Source organism: Aethalodelphis obliquidens, unplaced genomic scaffold (genome assembly GCF_003676395.1).
Source record: "Aethalodelphis obliquidens isolate GAN/ISIS:26980383/991018 unplaced genomic scaffold, ASM367639v1 scaffold6, whole genome shotgun sequence".
Classification (NCBI taxonomy): Eukaryota; Metazoa; Chordata; class Mammalia; order Artiodactyla; family Delphinidae; genus Aethalodelphis; species Aethalodelphis obliquidens.
The window spans coordinates 6,150,044-6,166,294 of record NW_020837950.1 but is presented as its reverse complement, the minus strand read 5'-3'; positions in this window follow the sequence as shown (position 1 = coordinate 6,166,294).

Here is a 16,251-nt window from a genome sequence, read left to right as displayed (position 1 = left end):
CCTCTTTGAAGCGGGAGGAAGAGGAAAAGTAAAGGAAAGCATACTAGATATTTAATCATCTTGGCCAAAAAGTAACCCATAACATTCTTCTTGACATTGTATTGCTTGGGACATGTCACAGTCACTCCTGAGTTACAAAAAACAACAACAAACGGTTTCAGAGCATTAGTTAGAAAGTGCTGCCATTAATTGTCTGCTTTAATTTGTGGAGATTTGTCTGCTGTTTATCAGTGTACTATACAAGCCAGGAATAGGCATCGGTTAGTTTTGCAATATGTTTACTCTCTCTGATTAACAAGACAATTCATTAAGATTTTTCTATTCATTCATATGGCCCTTTCTTATCTTTTTTATTCATTCCATTCTTCATTTATTTGACATATTTTTGATCTCCTACAATGTATCAATACCAGGATTTCTTGCTATATACTATCACAATATTTTTCCTAGAGGACACAACCTAGCAGGGAAAAAATATATCCAGCTAACTATAGAGCTATGGCAAAAATATTCAAATAGAGGTTTTAACCAAATACTACAGCAGCCGGAGGAGTACTAGGGAGAATTACATCTTGATATTCTCCAGGATGAGATGGGCAGAAAAGCACTGCTGTGATAGAATCCAGCATGTAAAAGTCTTGCTGCTGTTTATACAGAAAATGGGAACTGTTCATCATTAATTAAATATCAAGTACATGGTAATGGAGGAGGAGTTCAATGAAGGAAAAAACAATATAAATAATATAGGCAAAAGATAGGGTCGTGATTCCCTATGTCCCCAAACGTAGCATGTTGCCTTCCATAAAATATGAACCAGGCTGAAAAAGCCAAGATTCTTATAAAATGCTTCATATTTTGCCCTATAAAAATTCATATTATTGGGTATTGAGTGAAAAGCCAAGCCTATTATCTCTATTATTTTTTCTACATCATTACAAATGTTCAAGCTCTTTTAATAATGACTTAATAGCAATTTTTGGAAAACCATGATCATTTGAATTGATCGTTAAAATGACATAATGACACATAGTGAATTACAAAATTGCTTAACAATTTTCTTAAAAAAAGGAAAATCAAATCCAGAAATGTTCTTTACCATCCCCTAGGTGACAAAATTTCTATTATGCAGACAGTTTAATGAACAAAATGATGTTCCTTGGTCGATATGATGTGAGAGTAGAATCAGTTTTTAAACTAGGTGCTAAAATATCCAACTTGCTATTATTAGAAAATTTAATTCTTAGTAAACAGCATAGACTGTTTTAAAAGCAGTTTGAGTAGCACCAAAATTAGTACTATTTTTTAACTGAAGAAAGGATAATGAGATGTTTGGAAAGAGTGATGATTGGAGTTAAATGACCTGGAATGGAATTCTAGGTCTGTAAGTTACTAGATGCCTTCTGCATATCATATAGTTGCTATATATCTTACTATTTCTCACTTTAAAAACAGAGTTTTGGGTCGGATTGTTAAACTCCCTGCTGGTGTTAGCATCCAACGAGTCTAAAGGAGTATTTGACATCATGCTCTAAATATGACATAACTGTCAGAGAAAAGTTTCATGACTCTGGCAACTACTTAATATTATGCACACCTTCCATAATACTTTCACAAGTATGATGCTTTGCTGATGGTTGCATTATTCATGCATTTACTCAAACTCTTGGGAAAATAAAAAATGAACATTTTCTTAAGTGAATACTGCATACAGTATTACTTCAGGGAAATATTGAGGAAATATGAGATAGCCTTTTAGGAGAATTGTACTTTGAAAACCACTGTAGGAAACCACATAAGGGCTAAATACAAAGAAATAAATAAGAAACAACTGGAAGCAAAAAGGAATATGAATAAATAAAATAGGAAAGAGTATCTATAAATAGCAAAAATAAAAAACTTTAAAATCTAATAATGTATTCCTTACACAGACACACACACGTGCACACACATACACACTGACTTCTCTTTGGCTATTAACTCTGTGGAATATTGGCAAGATACTTAACTTCTTGATGACTTAATACCTTTGTGATTATTTCACGCATAGCACCTGACTAAACTCTAAATCAAACGTTTGCACGCTGCTATATTAACACTGCTTTAGGGCCCTGTGTATATTCATCATAGATTGCTAATGAGAGGTTAAAATAAGGTTGGAATAACTACTTATTCTCTCTCAGAACTGAAATAATTAATTTGTTGTTAAGTTCAGATTTTAATTATTGACTTTTTCAAAATGGAATCTCTTACCACTTTCCCTATTTTTTACCCATACCTTTATTTTTCCTGTTATAAATATAAGTTGCCTTTTCCTCTTTAACAAAGAACCACTTTTCATGTAATCAATTATTGAATTTTTTCTTTTTCTTTTTTTTTTTTTGCCGTACGCGGGCCTCTCACTGTTGTGGCCTCTCTCGTTGCGGAGCACAGGCTCCGGACGCGCAGGCCCAGCGGCCACAGCTAACGGGCCCAGCCGCTCCACGGTATGTGGGATCCTCCCAGACCGGGGCACGAACCCGTGTTCCTTGCATCGGCAGGCGGACTCTCAACCACTGTGCCACCAGGGAAGCCCAATTATTGAATTTTTATTGTTTCTAGTTTTTAGCAATGAAACAAATGCCACAACAAGATAATGTGCTAATACTGGATATTTACAATTTTAGAATATGAATTTTCTTCATCTTTTGGCTCTTTACTGTCAATTTATAAAATTTATATACATCACTAACTTTTAAAAAGGAAAATTTATTTTCTCTGAAAAGAAAATTTTAAGACCTTCCATTCTGATATTGGTTTAGCTTTAAAATATTTAGATTGAATCAAACTAATTTGAAACAGACCTCAAAATTCACTAATTTTGGAAAAAAAAATGCATTTCTCATCTGACTAATGAAAGATTGGTTGTGGCCTCATGTTGGTTAGCAGTAACTGATACTGTTAATCATTTCTTTTTCCTTGACATACTTTCCTATCTTGGCTCTCAAGACACCAAATTCTTCTGGTTTTCTTCCTACCTGCTGTTCCTTCTTAGTCTCTTTTTCTAGTTCCTTTCCATCTACCTCAAACTCAAAAGATTGAAAAGCCCCAGGGGACCTTGAATTTCTTCCTTTTCTGCTATACTCACAATGTTGGTGAAATTATGCAATCCACGGCATTAAATGTCATCTTAGTTTGCTAAGATTGCCGTAACAAAATATCACAGACTGGGTGACTTAAACAACAGAAATTTATTTTTTCATGGTTATGGACCTGGAAGTTCCAGATCAAGGTGTTTGCAAGTTTAGTTTCTCCTGAAGCCCCTCTCCTTGGCTTGCAGATGGCTGACTCCTTGCTGTGTCCTCACCTGGCCTTTGTGTGTGAACTCCTGGTGTCTCCTCCTCTTCTTATAAGGACACCAGTCCTATTAGGTTAGGGCCCCACTTTTATAAACTCATTTAACGTTGATTTACTCTTTAAAGTACTGGGCCTATCTCCAAATACAGTCCCATTAAGGGTAGGGCCACAACATAAAAATGTTGGGGGAGCACACAATTAAGTCCGTAACAAATATTGTCTACATGTTGATGGCTTTCAACTTTACACATCCAGCCAAGACTTCTTCCTTGACATGAAGTCATCCAAATAGATGAAAGTTAGCCTGTCCCAAACTGACTTAGGACACAAACCCCCATTCCCAAACTGTCCTTCAACACAGTCCCTGTCTCGGACAATGAGAACTCTTCTATCCGCTCAGCTCAGAGACTTTGGAGTCATCCTTAATTCCTCTCTTTCCCTCACACACCATATCCAGTCAGCAAGTTCTGTTAACTCTAGCTTCAAAATGTATCTAGAATATAACCACTTCTCATCACCACCACCCCTATCACAATTTTTTCACCTGGATTAGTGATATAACTCCTTCCCCCCCTACTCTCCAGAAGCCTGTATTCCAGAGTAGCTAGAGTGATTTTGTTAAAAAGCAAGTCGAACTGTGTTATTCCCCACATCATATTCTTCCACAGGCTTTCCATCTTACTCAGAATATATCCTGTAACTAACCCACCTCCGGTTGCTTTTCCTGCCTCTCACTGTGCTCTAGCAACACTGGCCTCCTGAAACACACCAGACACGCTTCCACTTAAGGATCTTTACACTTTCTGTTCTCTGTTGGAAAGGGTTGTCCTCACTAGATCTACATGGCTCGCTCTGTCTCTATCTGTAGCTCTTTACTCAAATGTCATCTTTTCAATGCGGTCTGCCTGCCGACCATTTCTAACATTTCAGCAAACACATCCCTTCTCAGGTTTTCATTCCCTGGTTTACAATTTTTTTCTCCTGTAACTGTCTAAATATACAGTGTACTTTACATATTTGCTTATGGTCCATTTCCCTCACCAGAATATAAACTCCATGATGGCAACGGTGTATTTTTATCTGTTTTGTTCAGAGCTGTATACTCAGTATTTAGAATAGTACTTGGATCATATTAGACATTAGATAAATATTGTTGAATTTATTTATCCATTCATTCAGCAAATATTTATTGTATACATATTTTGTGTCAGACAAAATTCTAGATAAGGGATATACATTGGTGAATTAAAGAAAAAGCTTCTTTTCCTCATAGAGCTTTGATTGAGTGGCTTTATTGTAAGAATGGATATCATAGTGTTGAACACAGAAATCCCAGCCACAATACTGGGTCATGTGGGCACACAGGAAATGCTGAAACCAGTAGTGATAGCAGATATCATGATGAACTTGGAAGTGGAAGGCATTCACGGCAGCCCACAGTATGGGTATTTTTAGCTTCTCTGCAGGTGCATAGATCTTCAATCATATGCGGTCTTATCTCAGATGTCCTACCCTCATTATTACTCAACTACTACCTTAGTTACTGCTTGTCTTCTGGGGAAATTCTTCATTATCTGTTCACCAACTTTTGGATATTTCACTGTCTATGCTCCACCTTTTCTCCATCAGAAGCACTGTAGCATAGTAGTTGATAATACTGGCTTTAGATTTTGACTTTGTGAGCTTGAACCCTGGCTCTGTCATACCTAAGCTGTGTGACCAACAGCAAGTTGCTTTCCGCATCTGTTCTTCCTTTAAAGAAATCTGAAATGAAGACAATGTCGCCAGAGTTTAAAGATGTTAGGTATAAATGACTTAATAAAAGACTTACAGCAGTGATAGACATGTAGTAAGCATTAAATAAATTGTAGCTTGTTTTAATTCATAATTTTTTTTTTTTTTTTTTTTTGCGGTTCGCGGGCCTCCCACTGCCGCGGCCTCTCCCGCCGTGCAGCACAGGCTCCGGACGCGCAGGCCCAGCGGCCATGACTCACGGGCCCAGCCGCTCCGCGGCATGCGGGATCCCCCCCGACCGGGGCACAAACCCGTGTCCCCTGCACTGGCAGGTGGACTCCCAACCACTGCACCACACGGGAAGCCCAATTCATAATTTTTAAAAGAAGTATGGCTTATTCAAAATATCTGTTCCTTCTTATTTCATCACAACCAGTCAACGTCATGGCACCTCCTCTAACTCATAAATGTTTAATTTCTGTACTTTTTGCCTATAGCTTCAGAATAATTGCTTAACAATTGATTTCAATTTCATTGCATTTAACTGAAAAATTAAGGAATAACTTAGTTTATTGGTTTATTTGCATATCACTTAATTTTGTCTTAATTTCCTCTTTTTTGTATTGATGTTTTGTTTTGCTGTAGTATTCCTTAGGTAATGCTTGCCAAAAGGATCTGTAGGGAGCAAACTTTTCTCAGTCCTTTTATGTCTAAAAATGGCTTTATATTGTCAACACAACTGAATGCTAGTTTGTGAGAGTACAGAATTAGCACTTGAAAATCATTTTCACTCAGAATTTTAAAAACATTGCTTCATTGATTTCTGGTACTAAATTTGTTGATAATAATTTCAGATGTACAGGTTAATAAACTTTGTTTTTCTCTTGTTAAATAAAGAATTTCTGGTACTAAATATGCTGATAAGAATGACAAATTATTTTCTTTTCCATGAAAATAATATGGTTTTTCTTAAGACAATCTTGAATTTATCCAAGATGCTCTGAAAATATACCAGAATATACTGATTAATGCTGTTTAACATTTAATGAGCTTGTTCAATTATAAAACTAGTAACTTTTGTCACTTCTGGAACATTGTTATTTCTTTTACTATTTGTTCCTCTTTTCCTCTATTCTTTCCTTATGTAACTTCTGAATCTCTTTTCAATGACTCTTTGTCTTTTTGCAATGCAATCTTGATAATTACTTGATTCTATTATCTGACTCACTAATAAAATCTTCAGTTGTGTCATTCGTCTATCAAATTTTCTTTTAAAATTTGCAATTACATTTCAAATGCCTAGAGCCCCAGTTTTTTACTTTTGTTGTTATTATGGACCTTTGTTTTTGCCTAACAGTTTATTCATTTTACTGGGTATTCTGTCTATACTTAAATCTTTTTCAAGCTATTATATTTGCTTTAAAGTAGTTTTACTTTCCATTAGGATTTAGTTTTCTGCTTGTGGAATTTATTCCTTTTACTTCATGATGTTGCTTTCCTTAAAGATCGGCTGACCTTTGATTATCTAGCCACAGTTATATGTGAGGGTCCATATTAAATAGTATTTCATTTCTTAAACCCACATTAGAACGATTCCATGTCTATGGTTAATACATTTCTGATTATAGGAAGTGAAGGAGCCCTGCAACTTCCAGATATTCCACCCCATATTTATTCAGCTTTAGCAGAGAGTACAAGTGACTTTTGACTGAAGAAAACATTTTGTTGCTTAAAATGTTGCATGATTTAGATTTTATCTCCAAGAGGGAGAGTGGTTTTGTAAATTTGGCTTCTTCACTCAGAAAATGATTAATTCTTTAATTAACAAATTACACAGTCTCTGTATCATTCTAAGATCAGTCCAAATGTCTAGGTTTTCCCAATTTTCCTTCAAATTCCTCTTAAAATAATTGGAAGAATTTTGATAACAACAAAATAAAAATGTGTTAGTAATGTTTTGATCTCCATTTAGTAATGGTGAGTGTATTTAATATGGGGCAGAAAAATACAGTTTTATTTCCCAACCATATCTCCTTTCCTTTTCTGGTCTCATTCCTGTTCTTCCTCCCCTTCCTCCCTTCATTCTTCCTCCCGTTACTCCACTCATCTCACCACAATGTTCAGTTCTCCCTGAAATACCACCAGTTCCTTTATTGCCATAAACTGTGTAACCTGAAGCCTTTGCTTGTGTTTTCCACCTGCCCCAACTTCTCCCATGCGCTTAACTCAGTGAATTCAAGGTCTAGCAGAAAGTTTCAATTCTCTAACACTACAGGGTAGTATGGAATGCTCTTTTCTCATTTATAGTAATTCACATGGGAAGCCTTGTTTACCTTGTTAGTTTTTATCTTTTATTGTTTTATAATTTTTTAAAATTTTATTTATTTTTGGCTATGTTGGGTCTTCGTTGCTGCACATGGGCTTTCTCTAGTTGCAGCGAGCAGGGGTTGCTCTTCATTGCGGTGTGCAAGCTTCTCATTGTGGTGGCTTCTCTTGTTGCGGATCACTGGCTGTAGGCATGGGGGCTTCAGTAGCTGTGGCGTACGGGCTCAGTAGTTGTGGCTCGCGGGCTCTAGAGCACAGGTTCAGTAGTTGTGGCGCACGGGCTTAGTTGATCTGCAGCATGTGGGATCTTCCTGGACCAGGAATTGAACCCATGTCCCCTGCATTGGCAGGCGGATTCTTAACCACTGCGCCACCAGGGAAGCCCTGGTTTTATAATTCTAAAAATATTTTTGAGTAAATGAATGAGCCCTAAGGCTATATGTTTAGATAGAAAACTGTTCACCTGGGTAATAGCCTGGCTTTTGTCCTTCAGTTAATTCCAGGTACTAAAAATTTAGTCTATGAAATAAGTAAGATGAAAAGTATAAATAGTTCCTACTAAAAAAATAACAACAGAATCTCTACATATTAACAGAGTTATGAATGGCAACATTTTAAATGACTGTCTAAAGCAGTATCTCCTTGGTAGCAACCTGAATAGTCATTCTGTTTGATTTTCTTCTACCCAGAGGTCCACATTGGTCAGCCAGATGTCACAACATGCCAAGCACTTCCAGTTTTTAGAGTGACTCTTTACAACATTCCACTTGGGGAGCATAGGTCTGTTGTGCTTAAAGAAAAAAATATCTCTAATTCTGGCTTGTTCTAAAAATGTAAATCACTCATGTCATAGGATAAACCCTAAATGCACTTAATTACATACGAGAATTTGCAAAAATCATGTAATTATATCAATAGAGGTTAAAAAAGTATTTTATAGTGGTAATTTTTTTTATAATTAATAGTGTACTGGTAAAGAGTATAGATTGTCTTTAGACTACATAAATTTGAATTCTGTCTTCAACATTTCATTGTTTGATCTTGGATGTATTAATGAACTTTCTGTGTCTCAGTGACTTCATCTGTAAAACAGAACTAATTATAGTATCACTACCTTATAAGGTATTATAAACACTAAAAATGTCAAGTGTTTAAAATAGGATTGGTAAGTAATAAGCCTATAGAAATGTTAACTCTTCGTACTAAAACATATAAAATTAGTATTTTTAATAAAAGCAATAATTTGGAACAACTTTATTAGTAAGATTGTATATTTTTTCTTTCTTTTTTTCTTTTTTTGCGGTACGCGGGCCTCTCTCTGTTGTGGCCTCTCCCCTTGCGGAGCACAGGCTCTGGATGCGCAGGCTCAGCGGCCATGGCTCACGGGCCCAGCCGCTCCGCGGCATGTGGGATCTTCCCGGACAGGGGCACAAACCCGTGTCCCCTGCATCGGCAGGCGGACTCTCAACCACTGCGCCACCAGGGAAGCCCCAGATTGTATATTTTTAAACAAGAAATCTAATATTTATTTGGGAGGAATTCTGTTTAAAACAAGAAGAGAATACCCTTGTAGTCACTCAAAATACTGGAAATAGAAGAAATATTGGAAATAGTAGAAATATTGAAAATAGTAATTTGAGAAGAAATTAAAAAGAAGTATAAATATAAGAAAAGAATAAAAGATGAATTTATTTTCGATAAAATAATTTTAAAATTGTTATAGCATGATGATTAAAAGTAAAATGAAAAAGAGATAAAAATGTACCTGGCTGTATTACATGATATCAATTTTAATCTCAGAAGTCCACATTATGATATATGTATGAATAAGAAGGGTGAAAAATACAAAGTAAAAAAAAAGACATTTTTCATATTATCAGCTAAAGGTCTGTTAAATAACTGGCTATTAATATAGCCTGAAACAGAAGACCTTTTTATAAGAAAATGATAAACTTTTAGAGAATAAATACATATTCAAAAAAAATGAAATGAAACTATTTCCATTAGCACAGATAAAAATACTAAAGTTAATTAGTAGAGTTACTGTAATAAAGTTACACAGGTTTTATACTCTTAATAAATTAATACAGTACTTAATCTACAAAATAAAGTGTGAAAGCATAACAAAGGATATGTATTTCAAAAATAGTGTGGCTACCTTACCAAAATTCAAACCTTACTAATAGTGATTGTAATAAAAATATATTGTGAATGAAAGTTTGTACCCTTTCACCAGTTGTAAGATGAGCAAGATCTGGGAATCTAATGTATATCATGGTGATTATAGTTAATAATTATTGTATTGTATATTTGAAATCTGCTAAGAGAGTAGATCTTAAGTGTTCTTAAGTGATCTTCAGTGCTTTACAAAGTATTCAGATCCATTTATATGCCTCCTGAAAGTATATGAGCATCTCTAACCAATAGTTGACATTCTTAAATTGTTCATATCTGAGACGTTTGAAATGGCATATCATTGTTTTAATTTGCAATTCCTCATTTAGAGGAATTTACACACATACACACAAAGGTAACTATGTGAGGTGATGGATATGTTAACTTGGTTGTGGTAAGCATTTCACAGTGTATACATATATTAAGTAATTATTATATATAATTGAATGTGATATATATATATAACTAAGTTTATATATTATATATGATACATATATCATATATCATTCATATAAGATACTATATATATATATATATAAAATATTAGGTTAAATCAGAAACCTTGATCAATTAAACAGAATACAAATTCCACAGATTCAGAAAATTGCATATTGTATGACTGTTAGTATTACAAACTATCCTTAAGATAGATTGTGGTAATTTATCCTGCCTCCAAAGTGTATGAAATTATATTTCTCTACAGCATTCATGATGCTTGAGGTTAAATCCTTTTAAAATAACAAACTAGTGAATAAAAATGGTACTTCATATTTTTTAAAATATTGTATTAATTTGATTACTACTGAGTTTGAAAATTTTTAATATAACTTTTGGAAACTTTCTTTTGTGAGATGCCTGTTACAATCATTTGCACATTTACTTATTAGGTTTATTTATTTCTCTTATTGATGTGTATCAATATTTAAAAAAATATAAATTGTAAATATATCTTCCAAGTTTGTCACTTATTAGTTTTAATTAGCTTTTATAAAATATTTCAAATACCTAGAAATGTAGAGAGAGTAGAATAATAACACCCATTAATCAAAACATATCATGTTTTTTTTCTTGGATAAAGTATTATAGATTCAGTTGAAGTATGTTTTATATCCTAAAACCTAGTACCCTTCCTATCATTGTTGTCTATTTTTACAATAGAACTCTATTTTTCTATCTATCTATTATCTACTTATCTCAAATCTATATCTATACACATAAAATAATATATATGCTGATTTTTGCACTTAAATATTTTAAACTTTACTTAATGTTATCACACTCGTTTCATTCCATACTAGCTCTTTTTATTGTTTTGTTTTTGCTTAATGTTTTATATTGAGATTTATCTGTGTAAAAGCATATAGATATTTATATATTTTAAGTGTTGCATTCCATTATGTTAACTATAGCTTATTTATTTATTCCCAACCGATAAATAAATATTTAGGTCGTTGCCAGTTTTACACTATTAAAAGCAACGCTGCGATCAGCATTCTTAGACTGCACGAGCATATCTTTATGGTGTGTTCCTAGTGGTAGAAATTCTGGGTCAAATGGCATGTGCGTCTTTGACTTTATCAGATATGCACAGATTGCTTTACAAAGTATTCGGATCCATTTATATGCCTCCTGAAAGTATATGAGCATCTTTAACCAATATTTGACATTCTTAAATTGTTCATATCTGATACTTTTGAAATGGCATATCATTGTTTTAATTTGCAATTCCTCATTTAGAGTGGCTATTTGTCTTTATTTTCTTTCTCTTTTATTTACTTGTGGGAGATTTTTCCTTTTTGATAAATTCTTCATACTAATCTTTAGGCAGTTAAATTTGCTGAAAACACCTTCTTTCGGTGTGTGACTTGACTTTTCACTATATTAATAGGGTCTTTGATTTAAAGGTTACATTTTTATGTGATTATCGCTATTAACTTTTCCCTTCATAGTTTATACTTTCGTTTATCTTTAAATCTTTCTCTACACCAAAATCATAAATATATTTCCTATACAGGTTTCCTAAAGTTTTGAAGTTTTGATTTATATTTGAATTATGTATCCACCTGTAATACGTTTTCATGCATGAAATTAGGTAAAAACCTACTTTTTTCCCTTTTATAGACAATAAATTGTCTCCATAGCATTTATTGAATAGTTCATTCTTTCCCAGTTTTCCTAAAATAGAGGAATATTTTTATGCTCTTTATTTGGTTGTGCTATTTTGTTTTTTACTATCTCTACATGAATCCCAAACTAAACACAAACGCTTTCAATTTCAATAGCTCAATAAGTCTTGATATCTCAAAGACAAGTGCCCCCATATACTCCCTCTTTTTTCTTGCAGATTTTATTGTCTTTTTTTTTTTTTGGATGGCTTTATCATATTGAATCTTCCCAGCCACACATTTTTCACTTATCTAAGTCTTATTTTATGTCCTTCAATAATGTTATACAGATTCTCTATAAAGCTCTAACACTTTTTTTCAGTTATTCCTAGATACATTAGAATTTTTTTTATTACTGTAATAGAATACGTTTTTCTATTATGGGTTTTTTTTTTTTTTTTGGTAAGTGCTGTGTATGAAAATACTACTAACGTGTATTTAAGCGTCATTTGATTTTGATGTCAGAAGGTTAGTTTAACTCTCTTACTATATTCTTATACATTTGGAGACTTTATCAGATTTTCTCTCTAGACAAACTCACCATGTGGAAATAAGGAAAGTTTAACTTCTTCCTTTTCTACTTTTTTAAAAAAGTTTATTGTCTCATTGCAATATCATACCTCTATTATAGTGTTAATTATTCCTACTTTAATGGAAGTACCTCAAGTATTATGATTAATTACTTTACTTTTCAAGTATATGTTTTAAAAATAACTTTAAAATTATATATTCACCTCTATCAACATTTTCTCTTAATTTTTCTCCTTTTGTAAGCATACATCCAAGAGAAAAGATGTTCAATAATCATTTATTAAATGCTGAATGATTATATTATAGGTACCTATCTTTTATTTTTATGGTTTAATTTTTTTTTTTTTTTTTTTTTTTGCGGTACGCGGGCCTCTCACTGCTGTGGCGTTTCCCGTCGCGGAGCACAGGCTCGGGACGCGCAGGCCCAGCGGCCATGGCTCACGGGCCCAGCCGCTCCGCGGCATGTGGGATCTTCCCAGACCGGGGCATGAGCCCGCGTCCCCTGCATCGGCAGGCGGACTCTCAACCACTGCGCCACCCAGGGAAGACTATGGTTTAATTTTGTACCTTTAAGTCTTTAACTCAAAAGTGTTAGAAAGTTCTTCTATTTATTATTTTCCAAAGATATAATTTTGCTAATATTTATTGGAAAGACTATCATTTATCCACTAATTTGAAACATTAATTTTATTACATACTTAATTTTTGTATACTGAAGTCAATTTCTGGGGAATGGAAGATAGCTAGGGTGGGCATTTATTTCATCCTCACTCATGGGAAGGAAGCTGCTTTGTAGTATTTCCAACAATTACTATCACCTTCATTCCACATATATCCAGCCTGATATATCCATTTACATAAGATTTTAAGTCAACTGGAGGACAGGTAATAATGGATTAATTATGACTGCAGAGTCTCATACTTGTTGAGCACAAAATAGATGCTCAATAAATTTGATTGAAGCAAGACGGAATGAAGGTAAACTTTAGTTATATTCTTAAACAATAAATAAAAATGTTTATTATATCATTTTTAACAAAATCTCTATTAATCCTCCTCTTAAAGTGTGCCACCTACATTAAAGCTACACAGTATTTCTGATACAGCTTATCAAAACCAGCTTTAGCCTGTACATAATTTGTCTGGACTCAGTATTTACGAGAATAAATAAACAAGCGAGACTAACTTCAAAGTGAAGCATTTTCAAGTTTGATCCCAATTCAAAGTAGCAATTCCAAGCTGCTTACTCTAAATTCTTATCAGTAAGCATATTCACTAAGAATATTCGTAACATGTGTAACGTTTCTTGATCTTGAGACACTTCCATCCTAGCTGGATGATAATTTTTTGTTTCAGTAAGAGTTAGCAGGAGAGGATAATAGGATGACCAATGGCTCTCAGGAGCAGCTTTTACGGAAAAAAAAAAAAAAGGAAATTGAATTGATTCTTGAAGGGGTGAAGGTCTTATTTAAGAGGATTGGTTTGGGGATAAAACAAGCAACTTCATAAGTGGAACTTCATAAGAGGAAATAAGTGTTGGCTTTTTCAAGCCATAGCAAATCCTGCACTATTTCTGGATCTGTGATGTTTAAAATTTAAAAAATTTTTTTAGTTATTTCTCGGTATTATTTTGAATTTATTCTTTCCCATTTAGTCCTGAAAATTATTCAAGGCAGCTTACACACTATATATATTTGTGCAACATATCTGTTTTTCAATTAGTGACAAAGAAAATTAAATTTAGAATTCTAAGGCATCAGGGAGAAATATAATATATCAATATGCAGGTCATTAAGATCTTACATAATGATTAAAGCTGAATTGTACCAATAATTCTAAGATTCCCAGTGACCAAAGCAAACAGGGAAGTGAGTGAATTTTAGGATTCAGGAAACAAAACACTTTTCAGAGTACTAGGGTCTGGGAAAAATTTTCTCCCAGAGGTCTTCACACATATGATACTGAGTGGTACAGTGGGCTCCATCCTCAATAGTATCCCAATAACAGATGTGATCATGAGTATTTTATGACTTCTTGTAGTATCCTTCTATATAAGTGGAAGGCATAATTTAAATGTGAAATTCAGTGAAACTGATCCCAACTGGGGCATGCTAAACATTAGAATTCAAGTATGCAAAGTCACCAATAGTCTTCCTTAATTCTAGAATAAAATCTTGACCCTTTGGCAAACACTGCTAAATAAAATCCTGGTAGTTATTAAAAATGAATTATTGGGGTTTATGACCACCTAGAAAACATAAAAAAAAATTAAGAAACATGATTAACATCGGTCCCAGAAGAAATGGCCATAGTGTTTAAGGTTGTCATGAGGCTCAAATGAGAAAATGAAATTGATGTATATGTAGAATGTCAAGGTCTACACATGTGTAAACATATGTACAATTCTTTAGGCACCTTTCAAAAGTCTCCAAGTCCTGATATTTCCAACTATTTTATGTCTCCATTACATTTCTGAAATCTTGCACTAGTCTATCACCTCCTCTCTATGCTATACATTATCTGACTTTAGTTCCTTTTGCTTAGGGTATTGTGATATCCCTTCTTCTTCCTTGTTCTTTTCACTCTCTCTGGTTCCTCCTCTTGGGGTCTATGCTTAATAGCATAGAGCAGATAGGTTGATAGATTCTGGGTTGCAATGTTGATTCCACCATTTATTAGCTGTTTGGTATTAAATGAATTACATTACCTTGATTTGTTCTCAGTATCATCATCTATAAAATAATAATAATAAATAATCATAATAATATCTACCATATTTGGATTGCTACAAGGTTTAAATGAGATCATCTATGTAATGTGCATGATAACCAGCAAATAGTCCACAGCTGATGAATGTTAATCCTTTTTATCATGATTATTCTATCAGAGCATTTTAAAACCTAAATCTGCCCCTGACCCTACTTAAAACTGTCAGTGATTCCCAGAAGCTTAAATTTGCATAGTGGAGTATGTAACTTTCCTTGTAGTCTGGCCTCAGCTTCCCTTTGCACACTCACCACCCTCCGTCACTACCTCCCTCCTTTTATATTCTGCTCAAGTATTTCAGGGTTCAGCTATCTAAGCAGACCATAGGCTTTGAAGTCTCATAGTTTGTCAGTCTCTTTCAAGTCATTTGGCACATGCTGTTCCCTCCTTCTGGAGTTCCCCTCCCTCCCTGCTCTGGCAAAAACCTTTCTCCTCCAGAAACCATATCTGCCTCTCTCCGGTAGAAGTAACAACCTGCCACTATATAAACTATATAGAGAAATATTGAATTTACTTATGTTTATGTCCATCCCCCCTATCAGTCTGTGAATTTCTCTAGGTCAGGAACCCTTTTTAAGTCATCTCTGAGTCCCAAAATACCCAGAACATAGACAAGATTTAATATATACTATTAAAGAGATGAACAACCCCCTGGCAAAGGGCCTCCCACCTCACATGTGCTCAATGGCTTCTATCGAATTGCATTGACTGAATTTAATTTAATTCAAACAACTCTTTCTCCTACAGAACCCCAATCTAATAGCAAACAGAGGCTTGGGTGTTTCAGGGTCCTGTTTTGGGTTATTAATACATGCTAACACGCTGGCAATTAAAAAAGAGGTTTTCCTCACTAGAACCTAGAAGAAAAGTGGGACTTGAGGCGAATGGCTCTAGGAAAAGGATTGCCTGCCCGAGATGCTGCCTCTGGCTTGCTTTCACCCCACCTCTCTCGCTTGGTGAGACAAGAAAGGCAGAGGGAAGAAAAGTGGGAGAGCGGGGGAGCGAGCACAAAAGTCGACCCTCTTCTCTTCCTCCTCCCATAGAGAAGGACGGCAGTAAGCCAGACGTGCTAAGACTCCTCTCAAGCGGACCTGATTCCTGGACTCTTCAAATACATCCTGAGTTTCCTTCTTCTGTGGCTCTCCCTCTCCACTCACTTTGCCCCTCACCCATCTCTCTCTCTCTCTCTCTCTCTCTCTCTCTCTCTCTCTCTCTCTCTCTC